The following is an 18,644-nucleotide window of genomic DNA, read 5'->3' as shown; positions in this document are numbered from 1 at the left end:
TTTCAGTTGACTGGAGCGAGTATTTAAATCTTGTACATTTTGTTTATTGTGATCCCAGGTGCCACATTAGCACATTAGCGACAGACGTTGCTGCGTTGCACTTTATAGAAAGTACAGATGCTCGACCAGCTATAAATCCCAGTGACGTGAATTAAGAAGCTCCAGTATATGTATTAATAATGCGATCGGCCTCCCAAACAAAGTGGACATATGGACGGCGGAGAAGTAGTCAAACGGCGCAGTGCAACATATGTTGAAGCAGATTGTAAAAGGCAGCGGAGAGGCTTTTAGAAACAATTTCAGCGCGGTGGTCGACGCGAGGTGAGCGTACGATACCAAAAGTGAAGCCCGTGTTTTTTTTCCCCCTCTCATTGTTACCATGGGGTAGCGGGAGGGAGGGAGGGGGGGGGGGTAACGTTGAGCAGAGGTCGCCAGGAGCTAAGCGTTGGCGGCAAAGGGGCAGTCTCAGGTGAGGCCTGCATAGTCCCAACGTAATTATAATCCTTAATTAATCCACCCCGGATGTGCTCTCCTGCTTGTTGCTCTCACTTTCCATCACACGGCCTCTTCTGGCCCTTTGCCCTATCTTTTTCCCTAGCACACGCACACACACATACTATGCCAAGTACCAGCTCCAAAAAAAAAAATGCATACATAACAGCAGGCGATGAGGTGGATTTTTGCTTTGACTTGCGAGTGCAAACTTGATATACAAGCAGCGTATGATGGAGTGTTTACAAAACTTACTTCACGACAAGCAGCAGGTAACAGATAGTAAACAGTTTTTCAAAAAGTGGCTTCCCTTGCCACTCTTAGCTCAAGTTTACCGTCAAAGTAAACATAAAACCGACATTTTACACATTGTGCATTGAAAACAACCACCTAACTTTACAAAGTCCGCCTGCTTAATGCTAACACAGAATGGGAAACGGCACAGACATGCTAGTAATTTATACGGATAACGCTTTAAGGAACAAATATTTCAACACAAATGGTGCGGCAAGACATGTAGCCAGACAATATACCGATAATCAAAGGTGTAGTCGTTACCCACTGCTGCAAAAACAGACGAATGAGACTGAAGAATACTGAGTCACTTAAAGTAGTTGAATGCAGCTCAAGCTAACATAGTATTGAATCCTACGGTTACATATGGGAAATGGGCACATGGATCACACTTTTACTATTAACTGCTCGAAAAGCAGTAGGGGAGAGTTGCTAATATTGAAATGCATGCAAATGCAACCCCCCGCAAAATGTCTTAGAAGCGCTACTCTTTGGAATAACTCGGGTGGACACGCACACAAACACACACGTACACACACTGTTGATACATTGTCCGTCCTAATTTGGCAGCCTGACTGAACGTGTCAATGTTGAGCGTTCGACTTTAAAAGGGGTCACACGCGCGATTAAGAAGATGGCTGCGAGGACAAAGAGGTGACAGTATTGACGCGGCGAGAGCTGCAAGGAGCGAGGGAGGCACGGCGGAGAGGAAGGAGCGGACTCGCCGCCATTAACACGCGTTCGAGCCAATTACACCGTCCGGCCGTCACGACGACACGGGGATTGATCGGACAAGCTATTAGGTCAATTGATCAGCGTTTGCTTTCGTTTACAGGCGACTTCTGTTTTTAGAAGGACGGGCGGGACGTGGGAAGCGGTTTTGACCGACGACGGGCCGCCAAACAAGTTGATTTCATGCCGTAATCCCAGTTGTAACTCGACGTTTCCCCGATTCCGATCTTTGTAATCGGTCTGCTGTTCGTCTCTAGTCGCTAGTCACACTTTTCCATTGGTAGAAGAAGTACTACCACTACAACAATAAATCATACACGGAGAATACACGGAGTATTTGAGAAGGCTTGAAAATGCAACAAACTTGACCTAAGGCCAAGTAGAGCTAAACTGAGTCAGTACTAGAGCCTTGACACAAAAGATTTACGTTTTCAGGGCTTGTTCAGTTCTCCTTTCAGTCCATCATTATTGTTCTTCCACCTTTTTTTTTGTTATGGATCGGCTCCCATATTTCACTTTTGAAACAGAGCATTTCAGGCTGACGCAAACCTCGGACCCCCGCCCGCACCCCCTGGTACCCTGAATGCACATAATGCGTCTACTTTCCCAAGAATACAAATAACGTTGGTCTTTTTGGTGTCGGCTTCCCGGGCCGCAATATTCAATATTGTTGGCTACTAGCGCAACAGCAACGCAATCGATCCTGCAGCTTTAAGAGCGCCGTTGCCCTTCTAAAGCTTTGGCAGTAGCAGCCATGACCGACTTCACTAAATGCCAAACAACCAGTAGGGCAAGGTTATATTGATCGGGGGTGGGAGGGTGGCGGTGGCTTTTCCTCAAGAGGCATCTAAATCATACCGTATTTGTACAGTGCCTTTAAAACCCATTAAAGGAGCGGCGCTACTAGCAAACACAGCGAACGGAATACTGCTATTTGGACTTGCTTTTCCGGGATGAATAGTGAAAATCAGGCAGGTGACAAAGAGGCAATCAGAGGTGGCCATTACAAGATTACAGTAATATTACAAGTATTTGCTGGTGAAAATTGCGCCGCCTTCCACTCTGAGAGAACTCCAAACACAAATGGCAGCAGGGCTTGATTGTACCCATTGATTGAGCATCAGGGTCTGGGTCTTTTCAGTCCCTGTCGCAGTCAATAGACACCACCCAAATACAGCAGTCACTCGATCCCAAGCGATGCTCCGCGGCCCCCGTCCAGCTAATTTAACACCCACTCAATTTATGAAAAACAGTCCCCATCGATCCTTTGTGTCTGTGTGTGTGTTTGCGCTCTCATCGCCGCCGCCGCCGCTGCCGCTCATTTTCGCCACGCCGGCGCCGACGCACGCGGAACGCCGGCGGCCATGGAATTGAATTAACGCGTGGAACGGGTTCCAGGAAAAAGCCTCCCTCGGAACCCAAACCTTGAGCCTTTAACTCCCGGCTTGTAACCCCACCCCACCCCACCCCCGCACGGTCGCATGGCACCGGAACCGTCCATCTCTACAAGCTTTTTTTTGTATTTTTGGCCCCTCGTTCCATTTGTCATCATCCGTCCATCCACTTTGTAAAGCGCTTGTCCTCATTGGAGGAGCTGCAGCCAATCCCGGTTGACTTGGGGAGAGGCGGGGTTCGACCTGAATGGAGCGGAGTAGCCAAAATTTGTACTCGAGTAAAACAACTGAATAACGTGAAAGAATGTGGCTCGTTTTCAAAGTACTGAAGATAATTACTTGCATAAGAGGAAGTGTTCAACTACTCGAGTACTGAGTAACTGGTCAGTAACGGGACGTCTTTTTTTTTTTTTTTTTTAAATCTGATCTTGAAAGTCAATCGTCATGTCGGCAAAAATATAATTCAGGAATGTGCAGATTCAGATATTGCTCAGTGAGATCACTCAAATCCAAACAATAATTCAATCTAACTTAGTTTAATGATAAAAATGATAAATTAAGGCAAATTCAGACCCAATTTTTTTTTTTCCTTAAATTAACTTCCATTGTTTACACTCATGAAACGGGCAGAAAGAACAGAAAACTGCAACGTGTTTCCTCAAGTTCAACGTGGAGTTCGGAGGCTGACATCTGGAGGCTGGAATGTGGACATTTTAAGGACAGCACATGACCTAATTGTGTGTTTTTTTTTGGTCAGCTAAATATAGATTAAATGTGAGGCTCGCCGTTTTCCGCCTATTCTGACTGCCTTTGTGTCTCCCCGCTTCACATAAATGAGTAACTTTAAACATTTTGGAGGGGGCCACACAGACTGTGGGTCACGTGACTGCCTGACTGGTTGTGATTGGAGGAAGAGAGTCACGGTGACAGTGCCCGAGGTGGCGGTCTCTCGCTCTCTCTCTCTCTCTCTCTCTCTCTCTGACAAACCAAAACAAATAGATTACAGAAGAAATAATAGTGAGGAAAAAAAAGTAGCTAGCGGAATTTAGGTCAATGTAACAGAGTCAAAGCAGTGCTTCTTTTTAATAAGAAAGTGCTCAAATAAAGTTAAAACAATTCTGAAAGACACCGATTACACCTATGGACAGTATGAAGTCCAAAAAGAAGCTAACCAACCTACATGATTTGGGGATAATGGAGGAATTCGGAAAAAAAAAAAACATACAAGCACGGACAAATCGTGGAACCGTCGAACTATGGAGCACACAATCCCACGTACTAGTCCATCCTGCTGCCCCCCGCCCCCAAAATTGTCATTACCCGACAGAAAATGCCACCCATTTACTGCAGAAACACAAAAACAAAACAAAAAAAAAAACGGATTATAAAACCACAATTGGCTATTTTGGGTGGCAATAATTGATAGAACAAAGCAGCCATTTCCGCCGAGGTAAAACAATAAACTGTCATAACGCTGGCAATGGCCTTCCTGTCCTGTCGCAAAAAAAAAAAGAGAAACACCAATTGCCGGAATGGCAAAGTCATTCTACCTACAAGTTCGTCAAGGATCGAGAAGAAACTGCACAGAAATACAAAACGCAAGTACAGTAAGCAGCACGGCATCCATCGCCCAACGCCTGCAGTCGAATTGGGAGGAATCGCTGCAGCTGAACTCCCGAAACACTCCTCACAATTAAAACAACTCTTCTGGGAAAAAAAAAAAAAATAGCGACAAATATCATGAAAGTCAAACCCAGCACACCGCGACGATTGCTTCTGTCACAATTATTTTGGTTTATATTTGGCCGGGGAGCAAAAAGATGAAGAAATCCAATCTTGCAAAAGGCTCGTTTTGAGTGGATTATAATTGCAAACAATCTTCCGAATTACAGTAAATCGATACAGAGTACGGACATGATCATCAACCAAATAACTTCATGTGCTTGACAAGAGGACAGGAGGTCAGCGACGCTCTAATTGGATTTTAAAAAAAAAATGAAGAAAGAAAATAAATAGAAGGGGAAGAAAGATGAAAATTACGGTATTTAAGTTGATCGCTACGCTATGCTTTAAAGGAGCTAGCATGGGTGATTTTATAGTAACAATGCAGTATTTTTAGGGAGTAGTGTACGAAAAGAGTCAATAATTGTTTGTGATCGTACACAAGGACTTACGATGGGTGACATTTTGCAGAATTGCGCGGATCCAATCGGCCGTAAAAACTGAAGACGCTTCGAATGAAAAAGCTGCACAGATGGATCGCGTATTTGCGGAATCGGTCGCACCGGCGCACTGCATTATTAGAGCTTGAATTCATCTACTTCGCGAGCCCAAAGGCCAGCGCGACTCCAACAACGCTCCCTTTTCCGACGCGTCCTTGACGGGCTTGCCAACGCGAGTTCGACCAAAGGCTTTTTTGGCGTTGTTGTTGTTGCTCAAGATAGACATCAACGTTCCCTAGATTCTAATTAACGGTGATTTTCTTTCAAAATATCGTCGCGGCCTGGATTTGAAGACCTGCTGTTGTTTCCGTATTCTCACGCTGCTCAAATTTGCATTCGTGGGGAGGAGGCGAAATAACAACGCAGCTGTCCCGAGGACATGAAGAAATGCTGTGTCGCAGGTCAATTTCTGAAATTCATATTAGTGGCTGTCTTTCCGATTATTTCCCATTAACATATTCATCGAGGAAGCCTTGTTAAAAGAGCTGTAGGGAGTGCATGCATATTAAAAGAAGCGGCATGCAAAGGAAACAAGAAGATTCACTTTTGGGACATTTCGCCCCCTATTTATGTATGCATAAAAATGAAAAATGTATATGCATGTGTGCGTGTGTGTGCACGCATCTGCCATTTGTACGCCTGCTCGTTCACCCATGCATGAGAGGACAGCCGGCAAATGAATTTAGCAGATAAGCAAAAAAATATACAGCCTAAATATCTTCCCCGGGCCACAAAGTCGTCCAATCTGACCTATAACGGAGCGTTTCAGACGTGAATTGCAATAAATCTAATTACGGCCGCTGACTTATTAAAAGTCCCACGGCCGATAATGCCACACTAATGTATGAATATTATTCAGCCAGTAAGAGGCGAGAATAATTTTTTTTTTTTTTTTTTTACCGATAGCGATGTGACGCACAGACAAGAGGCGGGAGGTGTTGGTGGTGGTGGTGGGTGGGAATAAATCCCTCTGTCTTCCCGGGGAGGGCGGGTTTGGCAGTAAACCAATTCCGAGTCTGGCTTCTTGAACGGACAGATAACGCCATCAGACAGCTCCAATATTGTTGTTTTTTTTTTTTTTTTTTTTTTAAACCACCTGAAGAATTTGAATTTCATTTAGCACCCCCACCACCACCACCACCAGCAACCAAGTCAGAACAGACATGCCAATTTCAGGACCTCCAATTGTCGGGACAAACACAATGCACCGGGATGAAATGAGCAAAAGGCTTACCGGCCGGAAATAACTCGCTCCTTCTTGCCCTCTTTTGTTTTTCTACCTACCGCCGATTCAATGTTATCATAACAACAACGCGGAGACAAAAGGTTTAATTTCTGCCGCTGTAACGACAGTGTGGGCTGCCCGTGCCCGTTTTTTTTTGTGTGTGTGTGTTTTTTTTATTACGTTTTATTATGCAGGGGAATTAGATCAGCATAGCTTCGGCATATGAACCCCGCGATGAAATGTTTAATTACAGCGAGGAAGAAGAAGACAAGTGGAAGAGGGGGAGGCGGGTGGAGGAGTGGGGGGTGTTGAGTCTTTTTTTTTTTCCTTGTTTATGCTGCAGCCAAGCAAGGCATTCATCATACTCAGTTCTGTTTCCCGCTACTTCTCTAAAGTTATATTTGAAAAGGAAATTAAAGTACGACTCAATTTGCTGCGGGGACATTTGTCAAGGACTCTTGGGACCCTCCTCCTCTTCCTCCCTCTCTCTCTCTCTCTCTCTCTCTCTTTCTCGCTCTCTCCATCCCTCCTCCTCCTCCTCTCGCTGAGGGCAAGTTCCCGACAGGTCATGATTTGACAAGGTGGAGGATTAATGGTGTACTCTGAACGTGATGTTGAAAGTAGTTCACTTTGAGTCTATGTGCTCGTAGTGCTGTAAATTCACAAACAGCCCCCCACACTTTTCTTGGGCGAGTCGGGTGGGGGCTACCAGTGTAAAATATTCTGCGCACGCTTGTCCTTTTTTGGCCGCATTGATAAAAAGCAAAAAAAAAAAAAAAAAAAAAAAGATGTCCAGCTTTGCTTCCCGTGCAGAGCAAGGGATGCATAACTGAGTCTGTCATGTATAATGCATAGGCCAAAGACCTGCACAGCACATTCAGACAACACCCAGACGATGCAAGGGGCGCACATGACATCGCGCGATAGAGCATTCAAATCACGAGGATGACACGGTTCCTACCTCTGCTCCTGCAACGTGCTCTTGCTGGGGGAAAAGCTCAGAGTGGCTCGTTCATCGGTTCATTCATTCATTCTGGCGTCCCGCCTCACTTTCTTGCACGCGTCTTCTTTCCTCCCTTCCTTCCTCTCGCTCTCCCTCCTCCTCTGGGTGGCACCTTCGTGCGGATGCATGCAAATAAAAAATTGATAGCGGCCCGCTGTCTTAAAGTCGAAACTACATTGCAAAAAATAAAAATAAAAATACAAATAAAAGAGAGAGAGAGAGAGAGAGGAAAAAGTCAAAAGAGTATAGGGAGGCAGGTGTTGCTCCTCACACATTCAAACACGCCCGTGCGGCCGTCAAAATAAACAGCGAGGTCACCATCATCGAGGTTTGAAAAGGACTAAAAATGACATGCGCAACAAAAAGTCTTTTTTTCCCCCCCTTTTTTAAACGTCCTCTGTTCCGCAGAGAGAGTGTCTCGTCGACCGCTCGCAGCATCAAATGAGATTGGATGAGGAAGAAGAACCACACACACTGTGCTCTCTCTCTCTCTCTCTCTCTCTCTCTCTCTCTCTCTCTCTCTCGCTCTCTCTCTCACATACACACAAAAACACTCTCCTCTCGCGCATGCGCACTGACTTGCACACTCGCGGCCCCCCCCTCGTCAGTCCACACACAGCTCACACACACACACACACACACACACACTCTCATGCACAAAGCAGTCACACGCTCACATGCACTTCCAAGAACAAAACTGTTTAGAAGCTGACATTGAAAGTGAGTGGCGCGCCCTCCTTCTCTCTCTTACAGTTTAGAAACGCCCCCCACCAATGTACAAATAAGGAAACTATACCTGCCACTTCTGCCCCCCAACACTTTATTTCATATCCGGTATTTACCTTAGTAGTAGTTGTGTCGTCATTCGTTACAAAAAAAGTCAGTAGTGCAAAAAAAAAAAAAAAAAAAAAAAAAAGAGAGTAAAAACACAGGATTTAAAAAAAGACAAACTTTGAATACTTTACACACCCGACAATATGTAAAATAGCTAAATAGTTTAAGAGCATAATTCACCACAAATTGTGATCCCCTCCAAAAAACGGTCATTTCCAATTCCTTTTACGTTGAAAGAGGGAGTTTGGCATGTTAAAACTGCTAGCAACAACGGAATGTTGGCCCATTTCGCCCCTGTCTAACGTGCACAGGTGTGATTCTCAAACATGGCCTCTCACGCTGCCATCCGACCTGTCAATCATTCGTACATTAATAGCCAATCAGATAGCCGCATCGTCTTAACCCCTGGCTTGACACGCCCCTCTCGCCGTATTGTCCCACGAGCAATGGTGGTTGTCAGTAGCGTGCGCTTGGAAAAGTTCATGTGACGAAGAAAATGGTCCTCAGGTGAACTTGGGGAACATCCAATTGTGATGAAAGATATCCTGCTTGATTGATTCATTTTCCAAAGCCTAAAACACAGTTGACGAAGTGTCTACGATGGATTAAGGCTGGCGGAAGAGCGCACGTACAACTAAATGTGGACAATATCAACAAACGCAAGGCTGTGTGTTCGAAGGTAAGTGAGGGAGAAGTATCTTCTCTAAGTTTTATTTTATTATTATCAGTGCTTTATACATTGCAGGAGAAAAACTTTCACTTTGTTAGTGTATCACTGACCTGCTGAATGAAGTGTGTCATGTTTTATGCCGAGGAGTCGAGTTAGAGATACATAAATCCGCCATGTCATGCAAGAGAAATGTCTATTTGGCTATTTGGATCACATCAGACTTTCAAGACAGAGCCATGGGTTCCATTACGAGCCAAGTCAAATGAATACACCCACTCGCTTCTAAAGACTACAATGATATTACTCGTGATCTGTCCAAGTAAAAAGTACTCACCCTGCTTTACATGCGGAGTACGATTCCACTATTTTATCCTGTTGGATTTCAATATGAAGTTTGCCAACATTTCGCTGTAACTCTGACATTGCATCATGCTCTGTCCAAAATCTTAATGCCGTGTACATATCCTTGCGTGAAATAGTTGAGACCTCTCTTGGACAAGTCTGATGCATTTGACAAAAAAAAAAAAAAAAACATACCGCAATATTATCTGGAATACACGATAGAGAATCGACTTCAAACACGTTCTGTTCAATCGCCATTTTCGAAGCGTGTGGGACATGCCTAAGGGGGCGGAGCTTAAGATCGCCATCGGAAAGGTCCATTACGAAAGCGGTGTCTATTCCAAAGTGTCTACTCCGTCTTGTGATCTCCTCTTTACTATTATCTATGACATCCACTCGATTTATCCTCTTCAGCTACAAGTTTTGCTCGATTAATCCCACAAAACCAAATACAACCAAAAATATATATATATATTGTTTCAGTTCCATTGACCGATAGTCCATCATTTTTTTGACACCTGGAAGGTTGACTATACTATTCCGTACAAACCTGTAGCAGATGCTATGGAGCAAGTACCAAAATAAGATACCTTGGCACGGCATGTCTGCATGTGAGTAGAACAAAACAAAACAACAGTGCTAGCCCTTCAACTCTGCTATTCTGGTACACTTGCAAAAAAAAAAAAAAAGTGGGTGGCATGGGGGGGGGGTGAATGGGTGTGCTTGTGAGTCAGCGGGTGACGCGTAGCAAAGCTCACTCGGAGGCTCCTGGCGTGTGTTAGCGTGCATGCAGAGCAGCTGCATGCGGTCTCTTACTCAGCACTTTACGGCGGGGTCGTACATTACAACTGCCACTACACTTATACACAGCGGGGACGACGGCGAAGGACCGAATTAAACGCCTTTCCCCACCGCTCGCCGCTGGACGCTACAACAACCTTGCCGACGGGGTTTTGTGCGTTAGGATAAACGGCGGTATTTGGTCTCAAAACACAGATTGGGTTATGCCGCCAAGTGGATTCAACGAACAGAAGCATCGCGTGGGCTTTTTGTTTCTATTACGGCCGTGACCGAGCAGGCCAGAGTGACGGACTCGGGCTTCATCCGTCTTGAGTCCGTCTACCTTCTGCTCTCGAATCCTTTTAATTGACCTTCACAGGTCGCCTGACTCATTGCACCAATAAACAACGTGCGGAACGTACTCTGCGGCAAACGCAAGTTTCAGAAGAGACTCCAGGGTAACCCCTGCGGACTGGTGCCCCCCAGGCAAAACACGAACAGATTCACGGTATCTACCCACAGCAGGTTGTACATCACACCCTCCGGTCTCTTAGCAACAACAAGAGTGACGACAACAATTTGAACACGGTTGTTCCAGCCGGCGCACAATTGGCATCCTCGCCACATGTCACGCGTGCGCGTATTCTGTGGCGCCGGAGCCAAAAGCCGGACCGCGTCGCGTCCGCGTTGCTGACAGCAAATCTATACGCTATCGTGTACAACATGTCGGCGCTAAAGATGTTTGTATTCGAACAGCTCTAAGTGACGGACGTCGGCGGAGGGGAAGTCACAACGACAAGTCGCGGCGAGCTTATAAACATCAAAACCGAGAAAGTTTCACCTCCTTACTGAAAGCTATTCAAGCCATAAATGTTTATTTTTTTTTAATGAGAAAAAAACAACGATGGAAAAATGGCTGCCAGGGGGGAGGGACCATCTTACTTTACAACAGTGAACTTTTAACCCCGAGCGGGTAGCACGATGCCAGTACGATTTCTCATCCAAACAGGACCTTGTGTACTAGCGCAAAGTAAGAAAACACAAGCGAGCGGGACAAAGGAGCCCAACTTCACAGGGGCAGACATCTTGGATCGATCCCAAAATAAATTGATTGTTGACATTTTTAAACTAGCCAACAAAACCTTTTCCAAAGCAAAGGTCAGCGGCTTCAAATATCATCATCTAGCCGTCCAGACCGCTCCGACTGTCATCTACAGTATGCTCAGAAACAGAACTATTACGGCGAATCACCAATATTAATATCGCAGAGGATATTATATTTCGGTATTTCTCGTATAAACGAGGTTTGGCATTGACAGACGCTCGCCAGAATCATTCGGAACGGCCTTCAATTGTCACATCATAATAAGTTTTGCTGCTTTTGTGCAGATGTCAGTTGATTTAAAAAAAAAAAAAAAATACACAAGCGGCAGAGGCAAAATGAAAGAAAATCCAAAGATAAGAAAGTCGCCGTTGTTTTTCATTGTTGAGGTTTTATCGTGCAATCTCGCGCTGCGTCTTTGTTAAAACTAATTATTCTCGTTCGCTCGTCTTCCATCTTCTTTAACGGCGCATCACGCGTGTTTTTCTTTTAAAGTAAAATAAGGTGAGCTACAGCTGCCACGTTTTAGTTCTTCATGTTTGATTAACGCCAATTTCTCCTCGTCAGGGTTTGCGTTTCTGCAGCGACGCCGTTTACACAACGCCAGACTATTTGCAAATAGCTTCTATTTTCACCGATAAATAGCTTTCTCGTTTAGCCGTGAATGGAAACTTATCTCAGTAGCGTAAAACGACAGAGGCATCGCGCTTTTTTTTTTTTTTTTTTAGAATCAGAATCAGCTTTTCAGCTCATTTGGCAAAGTGTGTAAAAAAAACACCCAAGGAATTTTTCCTCCGGCAGACGGTGCTGCCCTGGTACAACATGCAGAACAAAGAACAGGAGACATTTCTATTTATAGGTACTATTCCTTATAATAGTCGTGCAAGATGTAAAATCTTCTTCGTTTCGAACAGGTACGAGATAATTGTGTCAACGTCCCACATTGTGTAAAACTTGTAAAGTCCCTTTACCTGTTCGCGGTTCCCGTAATAGACCAGCGCAATGACAGTTGTGCAAAGGGAACAGGTTAATCGCGCGATAGTCTATAAAATAAATTACTAATACTGTTATTGATTGGACCAGCAGAATGTGAGCGTACCCACAATGGCACAAGGCAGAAAATTGTAAATTGTAAATTTGCTGCCTAAGAATGGAATGACTTGATTGCCAGAGAGAAAAAACTGTTCGAATGCCTGCTAGTTTTGACTTTCGTTGATCTGTAGCGCTTTCCTGGCAGAAGGAGCTGGAAGAGTTGGTGGCCGGGATGTGAAGGATCCGAAATAATCCTGACCTAGTTCACGTTGCGTGTAAGTCCTCAATAGTGGGTAGAGTGGTGCCGATAATCCGTTCAGCTGTTTTGATTGTTCGTTGGAGGTGGAGTTTGTTCTTTTTTGTGGCGGCCCCCAAACCAGACCGTGATGGAAGTACACAGTACTGATTAGACGACAGCTGTGTAGAACTGACTCAGCAGCTCGCGTGAGAGATCGTGCTTCCTCAGAAGAACTACATCCTTTGCCGGGCTTTTTTGAGGATGGAGTTGATGTTCGTCTCCCACCTCAGGTCCATTGAGACGATAATTCCCAAGAACTTGAAAGTCTCGACAAGTTGCCACAAGACAGTTGGACAGCGTCGGGGGCAGCTGTGGTGAAGGTTGCCTCCCGAAGTCAATATCATCTCTACAGTGAGTGTTTTGCGTTAAAACTTCTCATACTGATTACCATAAACAACAATTTTCAAGAAGACACTGTCAGTCATGTGGAAATGATAGCACTTATTGGAAAAATGGGCCTACGCTCAAAAGTCAAGGCAACGCTATATTAATTCAAGCATACGCGGTCCACTCTACGACAATATGCATTGTGGAGCCCTGCCTATACTAATACCCGCATTGTGTCCTGCATGCTGATGTTTTCTAAAAGCATAACCAAAGACATATTTTCATAATAAAAGGATCAATATCCTATTTGTGTTGGCCGTTGGAGAAACATGAAAACACTTTACTGCACACTCAGCATCCCCGGAGGAAGTTCTTTTCAGGGCTTTCATGCGCGGCCTTTATATACGGCGTCGAAGGAGGCCTGTAGGCGTAGATATGAGAAATGGGAAGAAAAGGAGAAGAAAAAAAGAACAACCTGGATGGTACTTCCAGGAGTAAAATGGGAAGGAAGCCACTGAAAAAGGAGTTTAAGAGTCCAACAAAGCCAAATAGATTTCAGCAACGGGAGCCAGCAAAGCGTCGGTGTAACACCTCGGTTTTTATATGGCAACCCGGTGACCACTGGAGCGCTTCTTTCCAACGTGCTCTTTGCCCACAACGTTTTCACACAACGCGCCCGATAAAGACACCTCCACCGCCGACTGCATCAGCGAGCCATCGGCCTCATTTTCGCTCCCCCCGGTTCTCCGTGTCTCTCTTTCCCCCTTCTGCAGTCCAACATAGTCCATTATCTGCTCTTAGTACTAATTGGTGTATTAACGCCATGCTGTGGGTGACGCAGTCAGAGTGGTGGAGGGAGAAAAAAGGAGTTGGGGGGGGGTGGATATACAATGAATGGGAAAGGGTGGGAGTGAGGCTCCGGGAGGGGGATGCAGCGTGACTCTGCAGGCGTAAGAGAGGAGAGGAGAGGAGGACAAGGTAAATCTTTTCAGCTGCACAAGTGCTTAAGAGCAGTGTGAAAAAATGACAAGTGAAGGGGGTGGGGTGAGGGGGGGGGTGGGGGGCGTTAAAAAAAAATCCTGTAATGGCTTTCGGCCATGAGCACTAAACAGTGTAAAGGCACTCTTGGAATTGCTGTTTGTTATTATTCTTGTGACAGAATAATTAATCTCTTTATGAAGGCCTCGGAATACCTGAAAACTTGCCAGGCGGCATGTATCCTGGTGAAAATGTGTATAATTTAGGGGTGCTAAAAGAAAAAAAAAAAAAAAAAACACTGAAGATGAAGGCCGATGTTTTAGTTGGAATCAGTCCCCCCCCACCACCACCACCACCAAGAAAGTTAAATGGCAGCTTTGCAGCGCTTTGACAAAAATTACCTGTCCAGTCTCCAGTTTCACCATTTGACGGCAAATTTGGTGGACAAATCTACCCTTACACGGACAAAAAAAAAATGTCTCAAGGACACATCCTCAAAATTGAACTACCCTCCACAGAAATGCACACAAAACCAGTTTCACAGATCAATGCAAATTCGGGTGGACATTTCAAGGAGCGCATACGATAGCGATTTTTCACTTAGTACCCACCCCTGTCCAAAGTTTCCACGTTTCATCGTCCATCCATCATCCATCCATCCATTTTTTCAGCTGCGTCGCCCCGCCAGGGTTACAGAAGTACTGAACCCCAATCCCCACAACTGTGAGGCAGACGTTCTAACCAGTCATCCACCATGCTGAAGCCAAGATTCACCGATCAACGTGAAATTTGGTGGAAATGTCTACCATGGCAGGATGCAAAAAAAAAACCCTCAATGACCTTTTCCTGAAATTCAACAGAAAGTTCGCCATTTTGATTTTATTTTTAGCGCTAGTGGGGAAATTTGCGATGACCGTGTGTATCACAGTAAAAATTTATGTATTCTATGTGTCCACCCAGACATGACCCTGACCATGACCATGATCAGGAAGTAGCTCTTGACACCAGTTTCACCAACCATGAAAATGTCTGAGAGACCCCCTCAAGAAAATGAACAGTAAGACGGAAATTTTAGTGTGAAGCGGCCATTTTGGACGAACTCCGACTAGATAATTTGCCCAAATCAGAAAAAGCAATAGAAGATCGATGCACGACATTAAATTGTGAAGCTTTTCCGCCCACGGCCTCTAAATTCGGCTGAGTGCGTAGTCCAAGTCTGATCATTTCGAGGTTTCGCCAAGAGAAAAAAGGGAGGAGTGAGGACCACTTGCTCGTTGCTTGCAGCTTCCATTTTTGGTTTCTTCTGTTGGCTTTCTCTGCATCCCTTTCACGGTTTTTTCTCTCCACCACCGCTCTCGAGCCAATTATCCGCTCTCACTGGTGCCACTGGCGGCGTATGGAAAATGCAAACTGGAAAGCGAGACGCAAACTTTATTTCTTTCACTCCCCATCGATCACGGAGCCACGTGCGAAGGTAGGCGGCAGCTCTCCGCCACGATTATGAGGAAGAAGAGCGAGACGCGACGAAAAACAAAGTCGTCTTTAAGGAGTCCCGACAGATAGCTTGTCGGGACCGCGACGCTATCAGATCCACGAAGCCACCGGCGGGTGAACATTTAGTCGGATTACGTTGATTTAGTTATGGAGGCGCGCACGCATACACACGCACATGCGCCAGAAGGCCCCAATAAAGTTAGCGCCTCAAGAAGCGTGCGTTTACACATTACATTTATACGAGTCATTAAAACTATTGCACATATGGACGTTGTCTAATTACCTCTGCCGAGCGCAAATGCGAGGAGGCAGGGCCGTGGTGTGGCTTGCCAGCACCCGGGGCAAAGTGGAAGAACTAACAGCCCCCCCGCTGATCCCGCCTCCAGCATGCCCCGCCCGCCAACGTGGATATTATTGTACATCATGCACATAATTGAATTAAGCTATCATTATTACTTTATATACTCTTCATTGTATTGGGGATTTCATACTTTATTACACTGTAACAGCAAATTTGGAGATTTTTTTTTTTGTATGTGGACTTCTTGTAAGTGTTCACAATAAACCAGTCACATTCAAACTCACGTTAAATGTAGTCAAGCACACACCTGTCACGTTTTAAAGTGCCCCTGATTAACCCCAAATAATTTTTTTTTTGTTCTAGTAGGCTTTTCCTGGTATATGTCTTTCTTTCTAGCAGAAGGGGTTTGCGCTAACACTCCCAGACCGTGAGGCTGCCACATCCATGTTTCACGGTAGCTTCATCGTTCTCTTGACGATGAGTGTTTGCGCCAAATGTACATTATGGAATTATGTCCAAAAAGTTCACACTTGGCTTCAATGGGCCATTAAAAAATGTCTACTGTGGAGTAATGCTGAGTATAGCTTTCGTTACCAACCTGACCGCCCCCACGTCGACAATTTTGTGCGAGCATGTCGCTTATCAGAAAGGTAACGCTAACCTATGCTAAAAACATCCCTTTGCTTAGCTTTGACATGATATTCAACACCAACCATCAATTGGAAATGGCGGATTGATAACCAGCCTAGCTGTTGGGGCATCGCTATTTCCAGCAAAATTCTGAGGGGCTCATTCTCAGACAAATTTTCGCAAATAGGCAGCTAACAAAATATTTATCTGGCTGTGTAATTTCAGACTCGCGGGCAGGCACTCCAGAGATTTGTATGCAAGGCATTGAAAAGCCAATTTTCCATAATATGTCCCCTTTAAGCAATGGCGCAGTGCTCCTCCTCATTCTCATCACACGCAATGAATCCACACACGCACGTAATCATATGCAGCGAGTGGCGCGCAGGTGCGCGTCGGCCGCACTCGCGGGGTCCGGATGCGCCCCCCGCAGGCGCCCGTGACTGCTCGCTGACGCCTGGATCAAAAGGCGCGTTCGCCTCATGTGACACCGAGTCGACTGCGGGCTGATTATACAGATAAGCGCGTTCATCCCGGAGGGCACGGGCAGAACGCTAGCAGAGTGTTGTGTTTACCGCCGTTAAGCGGCGGCTGAGTTCGCCTCCGTCCTCGCCCGGCGCGCTCGTATTCCGCCCCCGCCGACGCCCGTGGAGCAGACTTCTCAGATGCCTTAATTTGCTCAATTATTTTCAATTATCCCGCCATCGCCGCTTCTGCCGTCATCCCTTTGGTTCAATTGTGAGCCGAAATCACTTGTTGATTGACAGCAAAGGCTAATTAGAGGAGGAAAGAAAAAAAAAAAAAAACCAAACCCCCAAATGGCAATTACCGCTGACTGGTGTCACACAATCACTTGCCGACTCGCGACTTGTCCTCATAAATGTCCGTTTGGCTCCACGGGGCCTTATGACACCATGCAAGGCTCGACTTTATGTTTTGCAGATTTCTAACATTCTACACTCAAAGATTTTCCTTATCCGCCTGGAGAAAACGGTAAGAGCTTTCAAAGGGAGCGCTTCAATCCATCAGGGGTGCCATGTCTGTGCGTCTTTAGCACATTTACTTCAAGGTCTCACTCCAGGTTTTAAGGGGGGGGGGGGGGGGGGGACTTCACAGCAGCAGCAGGAGGAATCAATGATGTACTGCTCTGGAGTCTAATAGAGAGACTTGCAGAACCAATGAGCCTTGTTAAAACATAGTTCATTGCTTATTCTTCCTTGCACTCACCAAACACAACATTATTCCTTTCATATTTAATTGCTTGTGTATCTTAGCCCTTTTGCGCATGGTCCATAGACTGGAGTTTTCCTTAACTCTCGAGTTTCGCCTCACACTTCCAGGTAGTTTACCCGGTTTTCAAGGAAGAATGCTATTGATTTTCAATGCAACGTAAGGCAACTGTTCAAGGTAGCTGGGGGTCAAAGATCAAATCAAAACCAGCGTGTGTGACAACTCTCACTTATCAACCCACCTTCAAATTGTCTGTGAGGGAGTATTGTCCCATGACACCGGAAGTAAGAACTATACTGTACGTTTTAAATGATATCCAGCTGTCATCTTTAGACTAAATATGCAAATGAAGGGACAGAAGAGGTCTTCAATTTGGCCCGTACGGGGAGAAACGGGTTTATCTGACCAGCTGCAACTCCAACACCCGTTCTGAGTCAGCCTGACAGGGGTACCCCTCTTTATTAGTTTCTCGAGACAAAAGGTGACAAGATTACAAAACAAATGGAGGAACAGATGGCAATACTAATACAAAGACGAATACTAACGTAAAGATTTCTTCAAAGCCGCAGCATTGTCCTGACGAACCTGATAGAGATCAGAAGGTTTCTGATTTACGGCATGTTTATGGTGTTTAAGTGTATCTGCTTTGAAGTCAGCAAGGGGGTTCGTCACCCCTGCAGATGTCGCCGGGTCACACTCCGGGTCACAAGGCCGCTCGCAAAGAGAATGATTCGGGCAAGGATGATAGGAACAAACGCATGATAAAATAATAAATCTAACACCAGCCTAATTTGGGCGCAGTATAATGACGTTAATACAAATTATTGGAACCTTCACCAACTTTGCCGACGCATTTTCAAACTACCAGCGTGCGTTTCAATGTCATATAACCTATAACCTATATCATTAGTCTAATAGCATAATTGCCCAACATATTTTCAAACATATTTAGAAAACAACAAATCAATAAACAAGAGTCCAGTAACCTTGATTTAACCTTTGTGGATTATTCGGACCTAGAGTAGATGACCAACAATGTAAACATCCAAAGAAAAAAAAATACTTTCAACCATCTGAGAGTAGTTTGATAGGCAATTATGCTCTTGGACTAATGATAATTGAAATTATATTTAATACAGGAGAGCCAGGCTACGTGAGGTAAGATAATAAAATCCATCACATGGGCCCAAAGTTATCAAACAAGTGAGAAAAAAAAATCTTCAAGCTAACTTCAAACTACCAGGTGGGTCTTGTTCCGTGTCATAAA

At 45.1% G+C, this 18,644-nt stretch overlaps 1 protein-coding gene across 7 annotated transcripts in view; it reads right to left on the bottom strand.

Annotated features, from left to right (window-relative positions):
* Positions 1-18,644, bottom strand: part of adgrl1a (adhesion G protein-coupled receptor L1a) — a 266,475-nt gene that overhangs the window by 155,921 nt on the left and 91,910 nt on the right. For 5 of the 7 annotated variants that reach the window (XM_061847086.1, XM_061847084.1, XM_061847083.1 and 2 more), the window contains one exon: positions 7,321-7,474. The exons of the other annotated variants lie outside the window; for them this stretch is intronic. The gene's annotated coding sequence lies outside the window, so the exon portion shown is untranslated. The remainder of the gene's footprint in view (positions 1-7,320; positions 7,475-18,644) is intronic. 7 annotated transcript variants of the gene reach the window in all.

This window comes from Syngnathoides biaculeatus, chromosome 16 (assembly GCF_019802595.1).
Source record: "Syngnathoides biaculeatus isolate LvHL_M chromosome 16, ASM1980259v1, whole genome shotgun sequence".
NCBI classification, from domain to species: Eukaryota; Metazoa; Chordata; class Actinopteri; order Syngnathiformes; family Syngnathidae; genus Syngnathoides; species Syngnathoides biaculeatus.
Note: the sequence above shows the minus strand (reverse complement) of the source record. Positions and strands in the feature narration are given on the sequence as shown.